At 43.6% G+C, this 9,144-nt stretch overlaps 1 long non-coding RNA gene across 1 annotated transcript in view; it reads left to right on the top strand.

Moving 5' to 3' along the window:
* The window catches only part of LOC144680403 (uncharacterized), a 28,848-nt gene extending 20,076 nt beyond the window's left edge, over positions 1–8,772 (top strand). Inside the window, exons 2-3 of the long non-coding RNA XR_013576559.1 lie at positions 5,847–6,001; positions 8,654–8,772. This is a non-coding gene — a long non-coding RNA (uncharacterized LOC144680403). The remainder of the gene's footprint in view (positions 1–5,846; positions 6,002–8,653) is intronic.
* Positions 8,773–9,144: the final 372 nt, after the last annotated feature.

Below are 9,144 nucleotides of genomic sequence, written 5' to 3' on the forward strand. Positions count from 1 at the left end.
GGGTTCATTGCCTCATTCAAGGCTTACTACACCCAATGACATCCTTCATCTTCTGGAAGCAGACCATTCAACCACAGTCTGTGATTGCTGGAAGCAATTCAACATCCTCATAACAGTAGGCATAATTAAGGACTCATGGGATGTAGTTAGAGCTTCAACCATAAATGCCTGCTAGAAAAAGGTTTGGCCTGAGGCTGTAAATGATTTCACAGGGTTCTCCATGTGGATGCTGAAGTGGCCAGGATTGTTGACTTAGCAAAACAAGTTGGAGGGGAGAGATTTGAAGACATCACCACAGCTGAAGTGGATGAGTTACTTCAATCTCACCAGGAGGAACTCTTGCCAGAAGAACTGATAAGATTAAATGAACCTAAACAGGGGCAGGAGCAGGAGCAGGAAGAAGAGCCTAAAAAGGCTCACTTCACAACCAAGGTGATGGCAGATTTCATGAGGTCAGCCAAAGATTTGAAAAAATAGGCAATAGATATACAAGCATGGAAAGAAGCATTGTCTTTTGCTGAGCAATTGTCACAGCCAATGCCCCTTCCAGAGAACTTTACAAAATTGAAAAACAAAAGGCAAAGCAGTCAACAATCATATCATTCTTCTCATCCAGATCATCCACATCAATGTCTGCATCAGCCATGTCACCCACTCCATCTACACCCACTCTCAAGTAAAGTATGGCACCTGCACTGTAATGTACAGTACCTGTACTGTGATTTGTAAATTATACTGCAGGTACATACTATATTCTGAATTGATAAGAACAAAGAACAAAGAAAAGTACAGCACAGGAACAGGCCTTAAGGCCCTCCAAGCCTGTGCTGATCATATTGCCCGTCAACTAAAACATTTTGCACTTCCAGAGTCCATATCCCTCTATTCCCATCCTATTCATGTATTTGTCAAGCTGCCTCTTAAACACCACTATCGTACCTGCTTCCACCACCTCCTCTGGCAGCGAATTCCAGACACTCACTACCCTCTGTGTAAAAAACTTGCCCCGCACATCTCCTCTATAGTTTTCTCCTATCACCTTAAATCTATGTCCCCTAGTAATTGACTCTTCCACCCTGGGAAAAAGCTTCTGACTATCTACTCTATCCATGCCACTCATAATTTTGTAAACTTCTATCAAGTCGCCCCTCAATCTCCGTCGCTCTAGTGAGAACAATCCGAGTTTCTCCAACCTCTCCTCATAGCTAATAACCTCCAGACCAGGCAGCATCCTGGTAAACCTCCTCTGCACCCTCTCCAACGCCTCCATATCCTTCTGGTAATGTGGCGACCAGAAATGCACGTAATATTCCAAGTGTGGCCTAACCAAGGTTCTATACAGCTGCAGCATGACTTCCCAGCTTTTATACTCAATACCCCTGCCAATGAAGGCAAGCATGCCATATGCCTTCCTGACTACCTTATCCATCTGCGTTGCCACTTTCAGTGACCTGTGGACCTGTACACCCAGATCCCTCTGCCCGTCAATGCACTTAAGGGCTCTGCCATTTACTGTATAATTCCTGCCTGTATTAGACCTTCCAAAATGCATTACCTCGCATTTGTCCAGATTAAACTCCATCTGCCATTTCTCCGCCCAAGTCTCCAACCGATCTATATCCCGTTGTATCCTTTGACAACCCTCTTCACTATCTGCAACTCCTCCAACCTTAGTGTCATCTGCAAACTTACTAATTAGCCCAGTTACATTTTCCTCCAAATCATTTATGTATACTACAAACAGCAAAGGTCCCAGCACTGATCCCTGCGGAACTCCACTAGTCACAGCTCTCCATCCAGAAAAGCACCCTTCCACTGCTACCCTCTGTCTTTTATGACCAAGCCAATTCTGTATCCATCTTGCCAGCTCACCTCTGATCCCATGCGACTTTACCTTCTGTACCAGTCTGCCTTGAGGGACCTTGTCAAAGGCCTTACTGAAATCCATGTATATAACATCCACTGCCCTTCCATCGTCGATCATCTTTGTCACTTCCTCGAAAAACTCGATCAAGCTAGTGAGACACGACCTCCCCTTCACAAAACCATGCTGTCTCTCACTAATATGGCCATTTGCTTCCAAATGGTAGTAAATTCTGTCACAAAGAATCTTCTCCAATAATTCCCCTACCACTGACGTAAGGCTCACGGCCTGTAATTTCCTGGATTATCCCTGCTACCCTTCTTAAACAATGGAACAACATTGGCCATTCTCCAGTCCTCTGGGACCTCACCCGTAGCCAGTGAGGATACAAAGATTTCTCTCAAGGCCCCAACAATCTCCTCCCTTGCCTCCCTGAGTTCTCTGGGGTAGATCCCATCTGGCCCTGGGGACCTATCCACCTTAATATTCTTCAAGACGCCTAACACCTCCTCTTTTTTGATCTCAACATGATGCAGGCTGTCTACACACTCTTCCCTAGACAAATCGACCACTAAGTCCTTCTCTTTGGTGAATACTGATGAGAAGTATTCATTTAGTATCTCTCCCATTTCTTCTGGCTCCACAGACAGATTCCCACCTCTGTCCCTGAGTGGGCCTACCCTTTCCCTGGCTACCCTCTTGCTTTTTACATATGTATAAAAGGCCTTGGGAGTTTCCTTAATCCTGGTTGCCAGTGACTTTTCATGACCCCTTTTAGCCCTCCTGACTCCTTGCTTAAGTTTCTTCCTACTTTCTTTATATTCTCCACGGGCTTCATCTGTTCCCAGCCTTCTAGCCCTTACGAATGCTTCCCTTTTCTTTTTGACTAATCTCACAATATCCTTCATTATCCAAGGTTCCTGAAACTTGCCATGCTTATCCTTCATCCTAGCAGGAACATGCCGGTCCTGAATTCTTATCAACTGACGTTTGAGAGCCCCCAACATGTCAGTTGTTAATTTGCCCTCAAACATCCGCCTCCAGTCTAGATTCCTCAGTTCCTGCCTAATATTGTTATAATTAGCCTTCCCCCAATTAAGCACCTTAACTCGAGGACTCCTGTTATCCTTATCCACCAGTACCTTGAAACTTACTGAATTATGGTCACTTTTCCCGAAATGCTCCCCTACTGAACCTTCAACCGCCTGGTCTGGCATTCCCTAATACCAGGTCCAGTATTGCCCCTTCCCTAGTTGGACTATCTACATATTGTCTCAGGAAGCCCTCCTGGATGCACCTTACAAATCCTGCACCATCCAAGCACTAAGTGATTCCCAGTCAATATAGGGAAAGTTAAAATCACCCACCACAACAACACTGTTGCTTTTACATCTTTCCAAAATCTGCCTACATAACTGTTCCTCAATCTCCCGCCGGCAATTGAGAGGCCTACAGTAAACCCCCAACATTGTGACCGCACCCTTCCTATTCCGGAGCTCTACCCATATTGCCTCGCTGCATGAGCCCACCGAGGTGTCCTCCTGTCGTACAGCTGTGATATTCCCCTTAACCAGTAGTGCAACTCCCCTACCTCTTCTACATTCCTCTCTATCCTGCCTGAAACATCTAAATCCTGGAACGTTTATCTGCCAATCCTGTCCATCCTTCAACCAAGTCTCTGTAATAGCAATAACATCATAGTCCCAAGTACTAATCCAAGCTCTAAGCTCATCTGCCTTGCCTGTTTTACTTCTCGCATTGAAACAAATGCATTTCAGACCCTCAGTCCCACTGTGTAATTTCAGTAATTTCTACCTGCCTGCCCTTCCTCTTAGTCCTACTGGCCATATTCACTGGGTCCTAGTCATTTATTTCACCTGATGACCTATTGCTCTGGTTCCCACCCCCCTGCCATACTAGTTTAAACCCTCCCTAGTGACACTAGCAAACCTCGCAGCCAGGATATTGGTGCCCCTCCAGTTTAGATGCAACCCGTCCTTCTTGTACAGGTCCCACCTGCCCCGGAAGAGATCCCACTGATCCAGATATCGGAAACCCTCCCTCCTACACCATCTGTTCAGCCACGTGTTTAGCTGCACTATCTTCCTATTTCTAGCCTCACTGGCACGTGGCACAGGGAGTAATCCTGAGGTTACAACCCTAGAGGTCCTGTTTTTTAACTTTCTGCCTAACTCCCCGAACTCCCGCTGCAGGACCTCGTCACCCTTCCTGCCTATGTCGTTAGTACCAATGTGTACCACGACCTCTGGCTGTTCTCCCTCCCCCTTCAGAATGTCCCGTACCCGATCAGAGACATCCTGGACCCTGGCACCAGGGAAGCAACATACCATCCTGGTGTCTCTTTCACGACCACAGAAGCGCCTATCTGAGCCCCTGACTATAGAGTCCCCTATGACAATTGCTCTTCTGTGCTTTGACCCCCCCTGCTAAACAACAGAGACAGCCGTGGTGCCACTGCTCTGGCTACTGCTGTTGTTTTCCCCCGATAGGCCATCCCCCCCAACAGTATCCAAAATGGTATACCTGTTAGAGAGGGGGACAGCCACAGGGGATTTCTGCACTGACTGCCTACCCCTTCTAGTGGTCACCCATCTATCTGTCTGTACCTTAGGTGTGACCACGGCTGCAAAACTCCTGTCAATGACGTTTTCTGCCACCTGAATGCTCCTAAGTGCATCCAACTGCTGCTCCAATCGATCCATGCGGTCTGTGAGGAGCTGCAATTGGGTACACTTCCTGCAGATGTAGTTGTCCGGGACACTTGAAGCGTCACAGATTTCCCACACCCCACAGGTGAAGCATTTCACTCCAGCAACTGCTATTTCTAGAACTATTTAATAAATTAATTTAAATCTAATAACTGCTTACTGACTCCTTATTAACTATACGTTCCCTAGGGCTAGATTTCTACTATAAATGCTAAATTCTAAGAACAGTAATCCCCTGATTCTGGTCTAGATACCCTCTACTTATTAATTAAGTGATTAATTTATTTGGTTTAATTAGTTTAACAGTGTTTTAGTTTCAAATTCAGTGTAGATTCTCTACCTGCCAATCAGGTCACAGATTTACAGTGATGCCACTTTTAATTTTTTTTTAAGACCCTAGGTCCAAGAATCCCCGAGGTAAGGTGTTTATACTCACCTCTCTGGAACTCCACCCTCCAACTCTGCTCCCTGGAACTCTCCTCGTGCTCTTTTATCCTGTGTCTCCACTCTCCTCGCGCTCTTTTATCCTGTGTCTCTGCTATCCTCGTGTTCTTTTATCCTGTGTCTCCGCCACTCTCCTCATGCTCTTTTATCCTGTGTCTCTGCTATCCTCGTGTTCTTTTATCCTGGGTCTCCGCCGCTCTTCTTGCGCTCTTTTTTTTTTAAGTTTTAAATTGTTCCTGTTTTCTTGTATTGACAAGCAATTTCTTCAGTAAAATTGTCGTCAATGTATCTGTACTATCAAGTAATGCACTGTGATTTGTAAATTGTACTACAGGGAACTATATTCTGTAATTGAAAAATTTTACATTGTTTTTGTTTTCCTGTATTGACAAACAATTTCTTCAGTAAAATTGTCTTTAATTTAATTTAAAAAAAATTAGTTCTTATTGACTCCATTAAGGTGAAAATGTGAAATTTGTGGATGGCTGGAACATATCTAATTCAGTTGCATTATAAACTGTGCTCACCGTTTGCAATTTCACCCTTCGCTAGATCTCGTTTGAATGGAACCCCCGCAAACAGCGGGAGTTTACTGTATATTGCTGGAGCTTATATGGAAACATATTGGCTTAGAATCTGTGTCAATCTTGTGATTTGTTTCATAAAACTCGCAAGCTTGGGTTTCTTACTAATAATAGTGTAAGTTAAGTCACTCTGAGACATTCTTACTCATGATTGTATGCAGGACTATTTCAATGAAATAACAGCATTCATATGTCTATTTTTCTTCTTCCCATTTTCCTGTATAGTCTTAAACCACTAAAAGGAAAACAGGAACTACATCCTTCACAGCCAGAGGAGGAACACTTGAGCCCTGTTTCTGACACTGAACAAAACCTGGAGCCTGAGTTTCAGTCTCAGGATGAAATGCAAGAAGAACTGGAGCAGCACACTGATGACAAAGGTGCTTAAGTTGACAAGTCCCCTTCTGTGTAGCGTAGCAAGTGTGTTCCACGGTTTAAGTAATATGAACCACAAGTCACCTTTGTTGTGTATAGCCCTTTCAGGCATCTATTAAAATTGGATGAGTAAATTTTGCCTCCACTTCTAATTGTTCAGACTGCTCTGCATTATTTCCTGATGTAGAGTGGAGCCCATTGAACTGTCCTCAGATTTCTGCTAGAGGTGCTCCGAGTTAGCTTCCTATACGGGCTCATTACCTGTGTCTGTTGAACTGACTATTCTATATTTAGATTCCATAGTTTTGGGATTCCCCTTCTACTAGGGGAACTCTGTCCATGGAGGTGGGTGCAAATTTTGCCCTAAGTGGGGTCATTGCCTTGATTGGGACAGCCAGCCTATGTGTGTAAGGGAATGCTGGAGATATTCCACCCCTAACTGCTTCTTGAAGAGTGAAATTAAGAGGCTTCTGTCGATATTAACTGTGGAATGTAGCTGTTTCTGTGGTGTAAATTCTATATAAATTGAAGCAGCCCACAGCTGCTCTGGCCCTTGTCCAGCTCCTAAAGGAACTCAAGGCCTTGAGGAACCCTGATCCCTATGCATTTAGACTTGTATCATTCTTTTTTTCCCTTTCATGGAATGTGGGCATCACTGGCAAGACCAGCATTTGTTGCCCATCCCTAATTGCCCTTGAACTGAGTGGCTTACCTATGCCATTTCTTAGAGCAGTTAAGAGTCAGCTACATTGCTGTGGGTGTTGAGTCACATGTAGGCCAGACCAGGTAAGGCCAGCAGATTTTCTTCTCTGAAGGGCATTAGTGAACCTGATGGGTTTTTAACACAAGCCAGCTGTGGTTACCATTACTGAGACTTGTTTCACATAGCAGATTTATTAATTGAATTTGCAGCCCACCGAGCTGCCATGGGGGATTTGAACCTGTGTCCCCAGAACATTAGCCTGAGCTTTGAGATTACTAGGCCAGTGATATTACCACTACACCATCACCTTCTTCATTTAGTAGCCTAGCTGAGACAAGGAATATAGCAATAGGGGATTAACTGGCACAACCACAAGAGTTCTACCATACCATTCTTCACAAAGCCAATTAGCACACATGGCAGATGAAGTTTAATGCAGGGAAGTGTGAAGTAATTAATTTTAATAAAAAGATTGAAGAGAGCAGATGTAAAATAAATGGTGCAGTTTTAAAGGGTGCAGGGAAAGAGAGATCTGGGGATTGTATGCACAGAAATCTTGGAAGGTGGCAAAATAAGTTCAGAAGAGTGTTAAAAAGGAATATGCAATCCTTAACTTTTTTAATAGAGGTATAGAGTGAGTACAAAAACTAGAAAGTTATACTAAACCTTTATAAATCAACTGGTTAGGCCGCTGGAGTATTGTGTCCAGTTCTGGTCACCACACTTCAGGGGAATGCCAAGGCCTTAGAGAAGGTGCAGAAGAGATTTACAGAATGGTACCAGGGATGTAGGACGTCAGTTTTGTCAAGAGGCTGGGGAAGCTGGGATTGTTCTCCTTAGATTAGAGAAATGTAATGATCAGGTGAGGAGGGGTTGAATGGCTCCCCTCTTTTCCTTCTCCTTGTTTGACCGCAACGTGGGAACACCACCACCTGGAAGTTCCCCCCCAAACCACTCGCCGCCTTGACTTGGAAATATATCACCATTCCTGCACTGTCGCTGGGTCAAAATCCTGGAACTCCCTCCCTAGCAGCACTGTCGGTGTACCTACGCCACATGGACTGCAGCGGTTCAAGAAGGCAGCTCACCACCACCTTCTCAAGGGTAATTAGGGATGGGGAATAAATGTTGGCCCAGCCACTGACACCCACATCCATGAATGAATAAAAAAGAACAGGTTTTTAAAAAACTGATATACTTGACAATTCTGTGAGTGTTTAACTGCTTAGGTGTTGTTACCATAAAAGACAAGATCAGACAGATTTTCTTGAGTTTTTTTTTTAAAAAGAGGATAGTTTTATTGTACTTAACCCAGCCTAAGAAAAATAATAAATAATAACCCAGTCTAAGAAAAATAATAAAAACACTCTGACTTTCACACACACAAACTCACATACTCGAAGTTCTAACACACTCAAATAGATTGCAGAGTGGAGAGGACAGAATAATTAATTTAGAGTCCAGTAAATTTGAAGGGGTAGTACCACTCTTGAAAGTTATGGTGACTTGGCTGACTTCAGGTTGAACTCAATGGCCTTGCTGCTTTCCCGCTGCTTTTGCGGTGAGGTGGTTTAAAGCTGTAGACGGGCAATTTACCTGTGCTTTGGAGACAACAGCGCTGGGTTGAGTTCCTAAAATCTGTTTGCAGCACTTAGGTAGCCAAAACTTTTGTGGTTTTATTCAGTTCCAAATACAACTAATGAAAAAACTAATGAATAATGGAACATCTGATTTTCTTCTGTGAAATTCTGGGGGTTAAAAGAAATATGGATAATGAGAGTTTCAATGCAGCTGTATGATAATGTTCAAGTCACTGGGGAAAAACTGGGTCACATTGAACGAAACAACTTTCTTTGAGCTGAATAATTGAGCATTTTTGTTTAGCTTTTTGTATTGTATTGTCTTGCCCCATGCCTCGGGTGTTGTTGACCAGGATTTTCCATTATCCATCCAGGAGATCCTTGCATCCTGATAGGTACTGGAGGTTCCACTGTGTTATGTGTAAGATCATGCAGTGTTCCAGGACAATATTGAGTACCTGCCCTCAACTGTTCCCTTTTCTAATTCAGCATTTGTCTCTAATGAATAATTTTGCTCAGAACAATTGTATGTATATAAAAAATGAAACAAAGAGTTCTGACAGTTTTGGAGTGATCTTTTGAGTCCGTGAAGTACATTTTCATGGTGATATAGGAGATTCCTATGAGCTACTTTTCCAAAGTGTCATTCCTGTCACCTGGTACAATGTTACAAATCCCAATGCCTTTTGTGTGACAAATACAAGGAAATAAAGAACTAGCTCATTGCCCTTGGAACTTTGCACCCAATGAGTTACTTTTGCAATGGCCTTGCTATATAAGTGAGCAAGACAGCTGACTATACATAACAAGATCCTGCGATAAACATCAAATGAGATCCATGATGTATGTTATGCTGGTGTTGGGT

Source organism: Cetorhinus maximus, chromosome 5 (assembly GCF_964194155.1).
Source record: "Cetorhinus maximus chromosome 5, sCetMax3.hap1.1, whole genome shotgun sequence".
Lineage (NCBI taxonomy): Eukaryota > Metazoa > Chordata > Chondrichthyes > Lamniformes > Cetorhinidae > Cetorhinus > Cetorhinus maximus.